The sequence below is a fragment of the Mustela putorius genome, unplaced genomic scaffold (assembly GCF_011764305.1).
Source record: "Mustela putorius furo isolate JIRA1106 unplaced genomic scaffold, ASM1176430v1.1 tig00003850_pilon_pilon_pilon, whole genome shotgun sequence".
NCBI classification, from domain to species: Eukaryota; Metazoa; Chordata; class Mammalia; order Carnivora; family Mustelidae; genus Mustela; species Mustela putorius.
Window position 1 is genome coordinate 5,229,832 of NW_025422002.1, and position 14,290 is coordinate 5,244,121.

Here is a 14,290-nt window from a genome sequence, read left to right on the forward strand (position 1 = left end):
AGCAGTTAAAGGCTAAGTGTCCATTGCATGATGAGCATGAAAATCACTGAATTCTAACTCTCAAACAAGACCAGGTTTTCCCAGAAAACCTACATTAAAATTCCATTGTTTCTGCACATGAAACAATTACCCTTTAGTACTTAACAGTTGTAATAGTAATGACTGATGACTGATTTGTTTAATTTGTTTGAGAAAGTAGAGCCAAACCCTTTAGAAACAAATAGTTTTTTTTTTTTTTTTTTTTGGTAGGGGAAAAGAAGAAAGGGGACAGACAGATGGGAAGGGTGTGGACTTTTTTTTTTAAATAAAAAGTTATTTTTTATTTTTTATTTTGTTAAGATTTTATTTATTTATTTGACAGACAGATCACAAGTAGGCAGAAAAGCAGGCAGAGAGAGAGAAGGGGGAGGAAGCAGGCTCCCTGCTGAACAGAGAACCTGATGCCGGCTCCATCCCAGGACCCTGAGATCATGACCTGAGTTGAAGGCAGAGGCTTAACTCACTGAGCCACCCAGGTGCCCCTAAATGAAAAAAATTCTTAAAGCAATTTTATTTATTTGTCAGAGAGAGGGAGAGAGCATAAGGAGGGGGAGTGGTAGGCAGAGGGAAAAGAACATCCCACTGAGCAAGGAGCCCTGATGTAGGATGATCCTAGGACCCTGGGAACATGACCTGTGCCAGAGGCACAGGCTTAACCCATTGAGCCACCCAGGTGACCCAGTGTGGACCTTTTTGTTGTGACAAGATGGGAGTATTCCTTTTATTTTTCTTTTTTAAAAGATTTATTTATTTGACAGAGAAAGAGAGACAGAGAGAGGGAATACAAGCAGGGGGGAGTGGGAGAGGAGAAGTAGGCTTCCCACTGAGCAGGGACCCGATGTGGGGCGTGATCCCAGGACCCTGGGATCATGACCTGAGCGGAAGGCAGATGCTTCACCACTGAGCCACCCAAGCACCCCAAGATGGGGGTATCTCTTGATGATGGGGAGTGCTAGCTTGAAGCAATAAGCATGAAGCTTTAGTGCCTAGGAACAAGTGGCTATTGCTGACAGAGAGGAGGGGCAGGAGTGAATATAATGAACACATTTTGTCTACTTCAGAGCACTGCCCGTTCCTGGACTGAGCAGATAAATACAATGCAAATGTTTTCACTGGGGATGCTGTGGGAGATAGTAGTTAATGTCCAGAGTTCAGGAGCCAGACTGCCCATCACTGTGAATATGCAGATGTTACTTAAATTCTCTCTGCCTCACTTTTTGCATAAATCAAAAAATGTTAGTGGGATTTGATGAGAAAATGTAAATAAAGAGCTTAGAATAATGCCTGGCACATGACATGTACTCAGCTATTATTATTAAATTTAGTATTATTATATCAATAGTAATTATTATCTATGGGGCTCCCTTAATTTATTCCTGAAGTTTCACAAGATGGTTAACCCTATCAAGCAATCCTGATACAAAGTAGGCAAATTCTAATGACTCCCTCCCTTTAAGATGGCAAAACTGGGGCAAAGAGATGAACACCACTTGCCCAAAGGCTCAGAGTCTGCTCCTAAAATGGGGAAGGAGGCCATTTAAGGCAGTGGTGATGGATTTCCCCAAAGACAAGGACTTAGGACACTTGTAGGCTGGAATTGGAATCCAGGCTGCACTACTTAATTCACGGTGTCATCTTGGGAAATTACCTGATTTCTCTGAGTCCTTAGGCCTTCATCTATCAAATGGAGATAATAAATATGCCGATTGTTGTTAAAACTCAATAGCATGATGCATGAAAAGTGCATGTGGTCTGGATTCAATGAAAACAGTCTCTCAAATTATTATTATTACTGTTGTTGTTATAGTTACTATGTAGCACAGCAGGCAGTGCCTGTCTGGGTGCTGTGAAGTGTTTTGGCTCACCACTATACCCCAGCGCCTGGCACAGTGCCTGGCACCCAGTAGACACTCAGGAAACATTTATGGAATGAATGTCTATCATCTGATGAAGGGAGAGCAGCCTACCGACTCTGCTTCCTAGCTTAGCCCTTGTCCCTCTTCCAAAAACCAAACAGCTTGTAACCCAGGGGTTACAAGAGTTAAAGGGTTAAAGGATTAAAAAGAGCCTAGGCACTTTTTAGCAGTGGGATGGACAGCAACCCGTCTGGTCCCTGACGCCGCTGTCCAGGCTGCTGGAGGTCGCCCCGCCTGGACGCGCATCATTGTGTGAGCAGCTCTCTCCGAAGCCCTAATTTTTTGGCTTGCGGTTTATTTACTTAAGCATTTACAGCTCCGGGGAGCAGAGGGGCTGCTCGAGGCGGGGTCAGGACCTAGGTCGCGGTTTTTATTTATTTTGTGCCTCCCAATCTCCGCGCCTTCAAGTTACAACACGGCTCCTTTATTTGTGCATCGGAGAGGCTTGCGTTTCTCTACCTCCTACTGGGCGAGGACGGACCCAAGCAGCTCCGGGTCTCTGAAGCCACTTGCCTGTGTCCCCGCCTGCGTCGACCGTCGCTCCGAGTTAGTTTTCTGTGCAAACCCCAGCAGGGCGCAGCAGATTAAAGACAGACAACCTCGCGCATTTAATCCTTGACCGCAAACACTGGCGTTTTTGTGCCCTGGATTTCTGAAATTCTTGGCTCAAGGACTTAAGGAGCAGGGGAGGAGGGTTGGGGGGGAGGGTGGGTAACAGCTTGTAAAAACTTCCCAAAGCAGAAATCCGAGCTGCTCCCTGCCCCCCTCTCCCAGAGATACCTGAATTCAAGGGAAGGGGGGGTAGCCGGAGGAGGAGCGTCCCCAAGGGTTGGAGGCGCCCCCCAGGGGTGGCTTTGGGTCGCCGGCTGCAAGCCCTACCAGCTCTCTGCGAGAAGCCGGATTCGCAGCCCGGACGCCCCGCAGGACGCCCCTCCCCGTCCCCGCGCGCTTCTATTTAGAGCCCAGCCCGGAGCCCAGGGGATTCTGGGACTCGTAGTCCTTCCCCGCAGCCCCAGGCGCCTCCACGACCTCGGACTCGGACTACATTGCCCAGGGAGCTTCCCGGCCTATATAAGCCGCCAGGAGCCGCTTCAAAGTGCAGTAACCATGTGGATGTGCTGCTGAAGCGTTTCCTCAAGCTCGCTGGGGTGGGAGGAGAGGAGGAGGTGGTGGTGGAGGAGGAGGAGGAGGCAGAGGGTGGAGAGAGAGAAAGCGCACGCAGAGAGGAGGTGTGGGTGTTCGTTTCCATCCTAACGGAACGAGCTCCCTCTTCGCGGACATGGGATTACCCAGCGGCTGCTAACCCCTCTCCTCGCCCTGCTCCCCCAAATCGGCGTGGCTCCCGGGCACCAAGGTAGCGGCTGGGGCCGGGCAGAGGGCGCGGGGAGTTGGTACTGTCCTCCCCGGGCGCCGAAGTTTTGCCCCGCTCGCTGGGAGTTTTTGGTGGATTTGCATGCACTTGAGTACGTTTGGGGGCTCTTTAAACTGACGGCGTTTTGGGGTGTTCATTTGAGACTAAAAAAAAAAATGATCGATTCCAGTGATTGGCCTTGAGGGCTACCCATTCTGGACTGGAATGGCATTCCCCTAAGTTGGAAACTGTTGCAGCAGCTGCAGGAAATGGTTTTTTTGGGGGCGGGGGGAGATGTGGGGTGTCATATGTGAGTCCGCTCAAGGAAACAATCTTTTAAAAGTAGCCGTCCCTGGAGCTGCCTGGTTGAGAGAAAAATGCATGTGGGGGGGAGGGCAGTGGGGAGGGTTTTGAAAAACGGAAGAAAACCCGGGGAGCCGTGAGGGATGAAGTGTGGACAGAGCTCACGCCCAATGAGGATGCGGGCTGCGGATACTTGGCCTAGGCTCCTGGAAACAAGTGCTTTGGGATCTGCCAAACACTTCCCTTAGTTCCAGCTCCCCCGGCACGTTCCAAGTTTTTGCGTGCCTAGTCTCACTTGTCAGTTACAACTGGAAATAAGTAGGCAAAGTTACCTGTAGTCTTTGTCCAGCTGATCCCTTCAGCCTTCCGGTCTTGTTCCGGGAGGTGAGGGAGGGGGTCTCTCCAGGAAGGAGGCTAAAGAAGGTGGAAGTTTGCAGTTTGAAGCATTTCTGTTAGGGGCCCGTCTGTCTGTAGTCTTAACCTCAGTCTTTTTTTTTTTTTTTTTTTTTTTTCTTTCTGAATACCTAGGAGCTGACTACGGAGGAGCAGGATTCGCACAGCTGGAGGGTTTTGGCAACAGAGTGCCTGACCTAGGTCAGGTGAGTGTAAAGCCTGAGAGCTGTAGTCAATAATGAGTTTCTGTTTTAAGTGTATGTTATGTCCTCTCTAAAGAGCCATGGAGATTAGAAGTAGAAAAGAAAAGCAAATTCCAGGGCTTGGTGTCCAAAATTTGTCACTGCCTTCTGTAAGAGCTTTAGGGAGCATTTGAGATCCAGGGGGCAGTCCTGCCTAGCACTTTTGGCCAAGATTCAGACTTAAAGCAACCTGAAGGGTTATTGGGTGGGGGGAGCAGAAGCCATTAAATGGAGCAATGAAAGAAATGCCCATTGATGCCTGGCAGCGTGCTGATGATTTAAATTCTGAAGGATAAAGTACATTTCATCAGCCAAGATATGGAAGCAAAAATTAACTGCCTCTGTCTTTGAAAAGTAGTCACTTTTGTTTTTGTTTTTGCTGTAACATGTGTTTAATCAGAGTAGGCTGGATTGTAAGAAATGAAAGTGGTTGCTGGCAATTTGGAAGTATTAGTACTTTAAAAAGGGAAATTAGTTCTTGAAGCATGAGAGAGTAGCATCCAGTCCTTGACCTGAAGCTGCCTGAAAGTCAAGGAATCTGATGAGCCCCTCTTGTTTAGGTGCTTATTGTGGGATATGAGTTGAGGGCAGCATATCTGTAAAGATAAGCAGCTTCTGTCACCTGCCCCAAATGGTCAGACTGCACTTTAAAGAAAGGGAGGTTTTAACAGCTGCCTATACATCCCATTGCTGCAGATTTGACCATCACAAGTTTTCTTCTTCCGAAATGGCCAGGAACAGGGTAGACAATGGGGTAATAGGTGGAGAACTGGGTCTCAGCTACTTCTTAAATGTTCTAAATATTTAGCTGTTCCCCGGGCTACAATCTTTGGGCTTTTTAAATTAGAAAATAAAAGGCAGACACTTCATTATAGTAGTATAGTGCTTTTGTTTCCTGTTGATAAGATCCTTAGGCGTGCTGGTGGAGTGGGAAGCCTTTGGATGTGTGGGGTGTAGTTCATTCTTGGAGTTCAGTTGATTTTCATGGCTACTTGGGTGCTCAGAAGACCAAGGAAAGGGTTAAGTTCCCGTCTTTTGAGTAAGCTACAGCCTGGGAGAAACTGATCCATAGACTCTTCTCCAGCTTGTTGCTAAAAATAATACTGACACGTGAAGTACTTGTGAGCGGGATCCAGAGCCATATAGCACAGAAACTCAGTGAGTTGGGTACAGGTGAAGAAGCTGAGGTGTAGAGAGTAGGAATACTTGCCCAGTAGCTGGTGCGCAGTGGAATCAAACAAAGTAGAACTCCTAGTTGTGGGGCTTATTGTGTTCCACAGATGCATTTAAGCTAGAGGGTAAAGGTGAAGGGAGAAGCTAGAATGGTAAACTTATTTCTGTTAACAAAATAAGTCTTGCTTATGTCCCACCAGTGAGGAATGAGTAATAATATCTACCTTGATTTAAGAAGGAAACGATGTAGCCATTGATGTAGGGATAAGAGTGTGGCTATTTGAGGAGGTATTAGAGGTTTATACTGACTTTGTTTTAGAAAGCTGTATGCTGAAAGCCTGAATGAGGAAAGTAAACGAAACCAAACCACACCACAAGGAACATTGTCTAAATTCAGCATTAGGTTCATCTCATAACTGAAATCCATCTCGATCATCTACATCAAGGCATCTGAGCAGGTTAAAAGAATCAGGTATTTCTCAGTCTGAATAATTTGATAATTTGAATTGCAGTGAGTCTAAACTGTGAAGTATCGGTATCTTTTCATTCTTTTCATATACTCTTAAGTTTGGTTTGTGGCCAATTGTGCAGAACACTTTCATTTTTTTCCTTGTGTGTGCATGCATGCACGTGTGTGTGTGTGTGTGTGTGTGTGAAAAGTACAGTCTGTTCTTTAAGTAATTCAAATCAGAACAGGATATACTATCAAGATTTCCTTCTTACCAGGCAGGGAATGTTCTTCATGCTCTAAATGAATGACCCCTGGCCTCCACTTTGAGCCCCATGAAATTGTTGGGGGTTGACAATAGTATTATTCATTTTTAAACAAAGTGGTTGCCTTTTGGAGGGAATTGGCATCCTTTCTTTAGGAATGAGAGATGGAATTGTTGCTTAGAAGAAAGGAAAGATGAACCCAACAAGATAAATCTCTTGCCTTTGTCCTCAAAATATTTTCAAGTAGGGAAGACCAGGGGATTAGAGGTAGAAATGAAACTTGTAATCCAATGGTATACAACTAACTGACTTCTAGACAAAAAAAGTTGCAGTGTTTTTAGTTCACTTATAATTATGTCATGGAAACTGATTTCTCGACAACCAGCTGTTAAATAACAAACCAAAATGAAATAATAAACACCAAATATGAACAACAGAAAACCACAACAAAAAATAAAAATACATCTGAAGCTAGGTTTCTAGATCAAGCTGTCCTTGGATATATCTTATTAAGGAGTCTACACAAGGCCAGTGTCCCATCTTGTTTACTGTTGGCATTTGTAGGCTTTTTATTAACTGGAAATGCATTTAATTTTTTAGTTTATTTTTGCTGTTTTAAGCTTTTGCACTGCTCTTTGGATGAAATCAGTTAAGTCTTGAAGTCAGTGACATGAATGACATAATTTTTATGATTCTGACCAATTTTTATAGTGTCTCATTCTGAGTTTATTGCTAATGAGCATGAGCTGAAAACGCCACTAAAACTGTCACCTGTGGAGCTATTTTTCCTATTGAACAATGGCTAGGGTCTTCCCTCAGCTGGACATAGTTTAAGGCATTTGGTGTGATGAATCTCTTTATGAATGTCTAACACCTACTAAAGTTGTTACTTAAAGCATTTATTCCTTCATTCAACAATTTCTTGAGGACCTACTATGTGTTGGGATATGTTCTAAGTGCTGGGCATACAACGATGAAAATCCTGTTCCCAAGAGGCTTAAATCCTAGTTGGGGGGAAGCAGGAATTATAAGTAAGCAAATATTATTGTGTACCAGGTAGCAAGCGCTACAGAGAAAAAGAAAGCCAAGGAAAGGGGAACCGGAAATAACAAATGTTGATGAGGATCGGGAGAAAGTGGAACTCTTGTGTCCTGTTGGTGGGAGTGTAAGATGGTGTAGTCACTGCAGAAGACAGTTTGTATGGTAGTTCCTCAAATGATTACCAAATGATCCGGCAGTTTTACACTGGGTATATAACCAAAAGAATTGAAAGCAGGGACACAACTGGTATTTGTACATTCATGTTCATAGCAGCACTGTTTACAGTAACCAAAAGGTGGGAACAACCCAAGTGTTTACTGACAGATGAATGGATAAACAAAAAATGGTATGTCCATATAATGGAATATTATTCAGCCTGACAAAGGAATAATATCATTATACATGTTACGAGATTGGTGAAGGTTGAAAACATACTAAGTGAAATAAGCCATACATAAAGAGGACAAGTAGAATGGTGCTTACCAGGGGCTGGGGCTATGTGGAATTTGTTTAATGGGTACAGAGTTTCACCTAGGGAGGATGAAAAAGATCTGGAAATGGATGGAAGTGTTGGTTGCTCAGCTCTGTGAATGAATTAATGCCCACGAATCTTACACTTACAAATGATTAAAATGGCAAATTTTATCTTGCGTTCATGTATTTTACCACAATAAAGAAATGGTAACAACAAAACTGCATAAAGGGGATAAAAGTATTCAGGAAGGGATCTCGAATAAGAGGAATCAGGGACGGGCTCTTGAACAGAGTGCATCTGAGCAGAGAGCTGAAGGGAGCGAGAGGTTAGCTGTGCTGAGAAGGACGTTCCAAAGCTTTGGCTGGAGCAGAAAGTGCTGAGGCCCTGAGATGCGAGCAGGTACAACAGGTTAGGGAAAGGCCAGGAGGCCAGATTGGTTGCAGCTGAGGGAGAGTGCTAGGCGTTCAGGTGGGAGAGGGAGTCAGGGTCAGATGTTAGAGGAGCCTGGTTTTGCAGGTAAGCCTTAATTGATTTCCCTGAGGATTTCTTAACTTTCTCAGAACCCTTAATGTTCTCTGCCTCCCTGAGCTACCTTCTCCTTTCTCAAGGGACTGGTGAGGCTGGCAGGATCGCCTACTGGATTCGAACTTAGCTGGGGGGCGGGTGGTTCAAACCCAGATTTCTAGACAGTCTCGTTAATTAAATGTCTTACCTCAGATTGTAATCCACTTTAGTAGGAAGGGAATATTCTTTTTGGTTTGGATAATGAAGTTTAAGAGCCTAATGATATTCCTGGTGGTTCTTCTTCAACACAGACTTTGTGTACTTTGCTACCACACCCGTCTGTCAGGTCTCATTATACGGAATTACACAAGGAGAACTCATGCTCTGCTTCCAGCATAACCCTGAGGGGATACCAAGTTCCACATAAGTGATTCTCCCTGATAAGTGAAGTGGACCCCTTTGTGTGTATAGATTTATAATGCACATATGTGTTGTTACTTAATTGCATAAGATAAGCATATTCAATTAAAGTAAAATAGTAAGAAAGATAAACAATAAAACCAAACTAGGCACCCCCAGTCCCACCATCCAAGGTAAGGGTTCCAGACTCCTCCACATCCAAGGTGAGGGTTCCAGACTCTTCCACATCCAAGGTGAGGGTTCCAGACTCCTCCCATGTATACATATATACAAATTACATGTATGTTTAAATTTCATAAAAAAGGACTCATACAGTACTTCAAGTTTGGTACCTTGCTGTATTGTACTCGATCCTGAAGCTCTGTTCTTGTTAATAAATAGATACGTATGCCTTCATTTTTCTGAAGGTGCCTGTACATTTGAAGAGATTGCCTTTGAGTGGTCACATGGATGGCATCTTTCTTCATCATCATAGAATCCAAGTTTTCTCATTCAGTTTATATTCTTTCTTTAAAGAAAACCGAATGGAAGCTAAAGCACTCTTCAAAAGTTAGCTATCTTATTGTAGGGATAAAGTCTAGTAATCATTCATTTCAATGCAGAATTTTTTTTTTTTTACATTTCAGTTATTTTATTTTTAAATTTTTAAATTTTTTAATAAACATATAATGTATTATTAGCCCCAGGGGTACAGGTTTGTGAATCTCCAGGTTTACACACTTCACAGCACTCACCATAGCCCATATCCTCCCCAATGTCCATAACCCAACCACCCTCTCCCTACCCCCTTCGCCCCGGCAACCCTCAGTTTGTTTTGTGAGATTAAGAGTCTCTTATGGTTTGTCTCCCTCCCGATCCCATCTTGTTTCATTTATTCTTTTCCTACCCCCTAAACCCCCCACGTTGCATCTCCACTTCTTCATATCAAGGAGATCATATGATAGTTGTCTTTCTCCATCAATGCAGAATTTCTTGTCTCTTCTTCAGGGTAACCTAATTCTCTGGAGTAGGTAGGGCCAGGTACTTTTTTCTGTTTATTTGCCCTTAAAAGGAAAACTTCACTATAGAAAATTTGAAGTATGTGTGACAGTGAGATCTTTGTAGAACAAATCCCTCTATACTCATCACCCACCCTTCATGGTTATCAATCCATGACTAAGCTGTGTTCACCTGTATTCTGATACACTCTCTCCCTCCTGTTGGGTGAGTCAGAAACAAATACCAGGCATACCAGTTCATCTGTCTTTTAGTATATATCTCTAGTACTGGGATTAAAAAAATTGTGATACTTTTATCTACCTCAAGGAAAAACAAATTTTTTAATTAACTCTATGTTCTCACTTCCTTCCAACATGTGTAAGTGCATGTATACACACCCATGCATACCATATAATATATATACATCTAGATAATGTCATAATAATTTATATGCATATTTAACAGTTTGTTTGAATTAGGATCCAAATAAGGTCAATACATTACAAATGGTTGATGTGTCTTTTAATCTGTATATTTCCTCTACACCTCTTTTTCCCCAGGCATTTTGTGGTTGTTACTGAAGAAACTGGGTGATCTATTTTCCTATTTTGCTCACTGTATCTGTGTGGTATAGTTGAACATGTTCCTCTGTTCTCTGTATATATCATATCTGGTTATTAAATGTAGAACCTTGATCAGAATCAGGGTTTTTTTTGGGGGGGTGCACTACTATTTTCTTGAACTTTATTCAGGGGAGTGTGTGATGTGCGTGGGTACGTCTTCTTGTGATATTCGCAGCCATGAATGTTCATTTCCTTAATCCATTAGTTCATTTGGACTTGTAAAACTCCTATTTTTCTTTATCCATTCCTTAGCTGAACTATTTTATAAAAAGAAATTTCCTTCCACTAAGTTTTTTATTCCCTGGTATATGTAGTTCATGTAACAAAGAATCTGTACTTAAATTTCTTTCTGTATTTTACCAGTTTTCAAAAATATCCACTTGATTCCCTACCATGATACATGACAGTGGTTCTCAAGGAGGTGACACTGGGCAGTATCTGGGGACAGTTTCGGTGGTCACAGCTAGGGCGAGAGCGCTCCTGGCATCCAGTGGATAGAGGCTGGAGATGCTAATAAATAGCCACAGTACCTCACCTCGCCCTGTCACAACACGGAACTGTCCATTTCTTAGTAACAGCCATGCTACTGGTGAGAAACCCTTATACTAAGATGACAAACTGGTATTTTTTTTTTGTTAGTATCTTTATGAACTGGTGGATTTAAGCGTATTTTATATGTTTCTCTTTGTGTAGCTATCCTTCTTGATGATCAAAATATTCATTTTTGCTGAGCAACTTTGGCTATTCAGATTGGTTCAAAAAACACAACCCTAGTAGTCTTTGATAGCTTTCTTGATTTTGATACAAATGTTCCAGGATCATCGTCTATCTTTCTTATTCCAGACCTGGAATCAGCCTTTCCTCCAAGGAGCCATAGATCCTTTGAGAGGGAAATGGTGTTTAGAGACCTCTCCTCAGGGACAGAGATGTATTCTTATTCTCCTCCTACAGGTCAGAAAAAAAATCTAAGCGAGGAAAACTTCCAACCTGAGTGCTTTCAGTGGAAGTATTTCCAAAATGTAATCAACACATCTTTGCCTTTTAAAAAAGCATTCTGAATGTACACAAAACTTTCCATTTTGGTATTGGTTATAATCTCAGTATACTGGTATCTTAATACCATTGTGCCCCCCAGATGAGCAGAAATGTTATTCTTGTTCTGCACGCATGTTTTTCATACTGTATGGCACCCCATGATGAGGTCCCGAAATCATTTTAGCGGGCCTCCATCACAGCTTTTTAATGGAGCGGGGTAGAATAGAAAGCGCCAAACTGTTATTTTATGGGTACTTGGAAGGAACCGCGTACGTTGCAACGAATGCTCCCCTGCCCTTCTCTGTCTCACACACAGTGAGCATTGGGTTGTAAGTGTAGTGTATTTCTTACTGTGGGTTGCAGTTTCAAGTTTGAGAAATGTTGTTTTACATTTTTATTCCTCCATATGTGGTCATCACACTAGCATCAAGGGTTTCCACAGTGAACTCCTTAGAAATGTGGACTCGGAGGCCCCACCCCTGACCCACTGAATCAGAACCTGCCCTCTTAGCACAATCCCCATGGGATCCATGCACACTCGAAAGTATGAGAAACTCTCGACTGAACCCCTTGTGCTTTTTCAGTACTTGCCTTATTTTTACAGCTATTTTTTCTCACCTGTCAAAAGTGACCTTTGTACTTGCCCCTCGAAGTCTTTCCATTTTCAGTGAACTGGAAAGATAGGCGAAGTCACCCACTGAAGATGAGCATGTAGGCCTGGCAGGACCCTTTTTGACATCTGGGGGCTTTCATTTGGGGACTCTTTTATTGACAGTTTCAGGTAGAGCTAGAAATCAAACAATACATGTAAAACCTGCTTAAGGCTGGGAAGGCCCAGATATGAACAAGGCTGCGTTTTAATATGATGTTGTCACACTTTGAGCAAGTTAGGTTTTATAATGTTTTATGACCTGTCCACTTAGCAGAACCTGTGGACTGCTTGATAGAATGTTGCCTTTCAGAAAAAGATGGACATAAGGGGGGGGGCGCCTGGGTGGCTGGTTCGGTTGAGCGTCTGCCTTCGGCTCAGGTCATGAACCCAGGATCCTGCAATCCAGTCTCTCATTGGGCTCCCTGCTCAGCAGAGAGCCTGCTTCTCCCTCTCCATCTCCCTCTGCCTGCCTCTCTGCCTACTTGTGATTTTTCTCTCTCTGTCAAATAAATAAAATCTTAAAAAAAAAAAAAAAAAGATGGACATAAGAAAAAACATCACTCCACCTCCAAGCTTCTTGTTGTTTGTTTGCATTTCAAGAGGAGGTTTGTCTGGGAAGTGATTTTTGTCCTGCTGTAACAGTTGCAAAACGTTACTGTGTGCAGGTTTCTGAAGAGAAAAAGCTGATGCAACACCTCGACTCAGGGACGTTCACTCCTGTGCCTGTGACCGTGTCTGCTTCTGTGTCTTTGCCCACATGCTTTCTGCCCTGCTGCCCCCATCCCTTCTCTGTCCACCTTGCCAAATACTTGTGTCTCCAACCCTAATCCTTCCTTCCTCTTCTGGAAAGCCTTTCCTGATCATTTGAAAATCTTTGTGATTTGAAATTCCCCAGCACTTTATGTCTCTTTTCCTTGCGGGCTTTTTGATTTTTAACCCACAAATGCACCTGACAAATAGTTACGCGTCCACAAAACCATTTGCTGAATGAAGTTACTTATCTCCATGTTTTGTTTCCCTTTGAAGGATGTAGACTGCTGGTCAGGAGAATCTAATTTTTTGTACACCCGTCCCGATTAAATATTTCTTGAATTGGCCGTTTGCATTGAAGAGGCCTTTTTGCTGTGGAGAGCAGAGTGAGGGCTGGCAGACACTTGTCAAGCAGCTCCTTTTGGGAGCTTGGGAGAGGTTGCTCAGAACGGTTCTTTGGAGGGCATGAGGCATGAGAAATTGTTGAGTGTTAATAAAAGGGAGCGGAGGTAATAAGCAGGTAGCGCAAGGAAGCTGCTCTCAGGTTGTAATGGTATTGCCCTGCTGAACCGCAGGATGGGGCCTCCAGATGTCTGAGTGTTGACTATCTCTTGGGTGTGGGCAAAACTTGTCCCATCTGTGCTTCTGTTTCCTCCTCTTTAGAATAGGTATAAAAATACCTGCTTTGGGTCATTGCTGCCAATGCTGTAGAAGAATACATGTTTGCAAAAGTCTTGCAAAACAAAGGCTCTGTCCTAGAGGAGTGGTTCTCAAGCGGCGGGCTGATTTTGCCTCACAGGGACTCATGCACTGTCTGGAGACTTCTTTGTCACAGCTGAGGGAGAATGGGTGCTCCTGGCATCCAGTCAGTAGAGGTCAGGGATGCTGCTAGACATCCTGTGATACACAGGATGTGTCCTCCACAACAAGGAATTGTCTGCCCCCAAAGGTCAGTAGCCCTGAGGTTGAGAAGCCCTGTCCAAGAGTGATTTTCCCAGACTGAGTGAGACTTTTCCGTCTCCGAGGATGTTAACCTTTGATTTGCTGGGTTTGTTTGTTTGCTTGCTTGCTTTTTGTTTTTTTGTGGTTCAGGTTGTGAACAGAGGGGTGTCTCTTCAGGCTGGGGCTAACTTTAACTTTTTAGTAAAATAAATACCACTCCCCTTCCCCCTCATGCCCCAAGTACTGGCTTTGGTTTCTGGAGCCCCGTGGTCTATTAGCTTTGGCCAGTACAGGGCTTTGTGGCCTACAAGAAGTCCTTCAGGCTTTTTTGTTGTTGTTTGCTCTTTCTGCCTATAAAATGAAGAATTTTAGCTAGATGATCTCTATCCACCAAATACAAAATGTTCTGACTAGCAACTTTGAACTTTGGATTGGCTTCTCTTATATTGGCCTTGGAGGATAGGAAACACGAGAGCCCACGTCAGAATTGACATCTTTTCTCTAAAATAACCATGTAAATATTGTACCTGTTTGGAGGACAGGTTATTTAGTGGGCATGTTTGTGAAAAGGCGAGTAGGTTTATCTTTGTGCATGTGTATCTGTTGTGTGTCTAATGAGTAATATTCACACTAGAGAGTTGCTCTGACCCAAAGGTTTACAGCTGCAGTTTCTGAGATGGTCATAGAGGGCCCTGCTTAAAGTTGAAACTTCTGAGTTGGTGACGTCCTTTGGGACTGT

At 43.5% G+C, this 14,290-nt stretch overlaps 1 protein-coding gene across 9 annotated transcripts in view; it reads left to right on the plus strand.

Annotated features, from left to right (window-relative positions):
- The first annotated feature begins 3,044 nt into the window (after nucleotides 1-3,044).
- Nucleotides 3,045-14,290, plus strand: part of ITPR1 (inositol 1,4,5-trisphosphate receptor type 1) — a 327,143-nt gene continuing 315,897 nt past the window's right edge. For 7 of the 9 annotated variants that reach the window (XM_004738411.3, XM_004738412.3, XM_013054026.2 and 4 more), the window contains exons 1-2: nucleotides 3,045-3,309; nucleotides 4,138-4,208. The gene's annotated coding sequence lies outside the window, so the exon portion shown is untranslated. Of the gene's footprint in view, nucleotides 3,310-3,346; nucleotides 3,419-4,137; nucleotides 4,209-5,736; nucleotides 5,890-14,290 lie in introns of those variants that run through there. The other 2 variants (XM_013054016.2, XM_013054017.2) reach the window with 2 other exon arrangements.